The sequence below is a fragment of the Homalodisca vitripennis genome, unplaced genomic scaffold, assembly GCF_021130785.1.
Source record: "Homalodisca vitripennis isolate AUS2020 unplaced genomic scaffold, UT_GWSS_2.1 ScUCBcl_1202;HRSCAF=4522, whole genome shotgun sequence".
Lineage (NCBI taxonomy): Eukaryota > Metazoa > Arthropoda > Insecta > Hemiptera > Cicadellidae > Homalodisca > Homalodisca vitripennis.
In genome coordinates, this window is record NW_025777403.1 from 65,363 (window position 1) to 67,643 (window position 2,281).

Genomic DNA, 2,281 nt, shown 5'->3' on the forward strand with positions numbered 1-2,281 from the left:
AACCATATACGTATTGCATTTTATACTGCAACATAAAATAATGTAGCAAATTAAAACAACAGTAGCAAATTAAAACAACAGATGTCATTAAAATTTTCAATTACTTCTAGCTTTCAAAATTGTACTTATTGAGATTTGCTTATCCTAGATATCGTAGAAACGTGAAACTAAAAAGGGACTATATATATCTTAAGTAGTTCACAATAGATTTTGTTTAAAATTAAAAAATTGCACAATTATATGGTTACTGTTTATAAAGGATTCCTATATTAAGTAGTATTTAGTAATTTTAGCCACATGGCTTAAACGTCTAACAGAGATAAATATTTCATATAAAAGAAAGTATGCATAAATGTTGGATTGATACACGTAACGGTTTTGTAAATATATTGCCAGCATTTTCGTAATACGCCACGAAAAAGCCACTATATAAAGTCCACAAGTATAAAAATATTTACAAACGTGAGGTTCATTTTGGATTTCAATTAAAACTTACTTATTAACATAGATCCAACGATAAGGTGTTTATAGAGGAATATGAACTGAGAATCTACATACAACTCTACTAGCTGAGGTAACAAAATTACCATAAATAATAAATTATAAATAGGATTTGTCTTTATGTATACAGATGTTTATTCCATGACTAACCCGTGGCTTCACACGCTAATTTTCAAAATCTAAGCCTTACTACGCAGTAAAAGTACATACGATGTATATGATAGAGCCCCATTAAAATTTTCAAAAACTATATACAGACACATAGAAATACACATTATTTCAGTGTTTATGATTAGGAGGATTAGAATGAATTGACTCTTATATAACTTCTTGCACTTGAAAGAGCATTTCTGGTTTAAATTAATCATATATCCGACTGCACAGGTGAGTTTGCGTTGTTGAGAAATAAAATATAAATATATAGTCTCAAAAACCTGCTTTGGTCAAAAAGCGTTTATTTCTAGCCCTTAAAAAACATATCTTGTCTACGTTATTTCAAGTATAATTTCAGCGATAGTTTAGTTTGTCTTGTAGTCCCAATGAAGAAAAATACACATACATACGTAGAGCTGAGAAACTTTTTACTGTATAGACTAAATTCATCATAAACCTTTGAACCTCCCTTTAATCTTACCTCAGAAATTGAATAAATACAAATTAATTGATAAATTATGGTATGTAATGTAATTTTATTAAATCTTAAGAATAACTTTGTGGATAGTGTTAAATTTGTACAGGTTCTTACTTAGTTACAAATAGCCAAACTGATCGTACTTCATCTCACTGGTAATCAACAGATGGTGTTATAAACTGACATGTACGGGTTACTTTTTAAACTCTAATAACAACTCTTTTCAAGAAATATATGTTTATTTTCTGTGAGATGCGATTTATTTATCTCAAAATATGAGCTTATCCCTCTACTTGATTTTCTATATAAATATTCCTTCTTTGAGAAAAATAAAGTGAAATCCAAAATTCTTTAAAGTGTTCTCAAAACAAATAGTACATTTCCAAACATCCACTTTAGTGGTTTTAATTAAATATATTTTATAACCAACAAGTTCACTCAAAACTTTAAAAAGACTTGTTAGCTACAAGTTTTTTTTTTTTTTTTGAATGCAATCGGGTAAATGATCGATTCTATATGGATCATCTGACATGATATATATTTAAAATTCAATAATTACCTAGAGTTAATATAAAATGCATTTAAATATAAAATTTATATCATTTAGACTTATCAAACTCTCTGGCAAGAAATTCAATATCTGGTGTGTAAAGAAGAATGTTTGAGTCGTGGGATATAATATTTTATTACAAATGCAGTACTGTTTATTGTCATATGGAATATTATATACACAGCATATTTTAACATATATATATATATATATATATATATATATATTATATATATATATGTTATTTAATAACAACAAATTCGCATATCATTTCTGTATTTTATAAGTAAGTACTAAAAAGTAAACAACCTGTGAGTTTTTCTTTTCTAATACACAATTCAAATACTGAATTCCAGTATTACCATAATCCTCCATGGAAAACACTACAATTACTATTTTTCATCTAATAATTTTAGTATATATATTATTGTCATATATTTATTGTCAACCCATCCAAGATGGCGGACACTCATCAGTAACTGTGAAAGTGCTCTCCATCAAAAGTGAAGTTTTTAGTGGTTTTAAACCAACAAATAGCCTACTAACTACTCACCATTACAACATCAAGTAACTGTAAGTCTCTTCTAATTATAGACTTA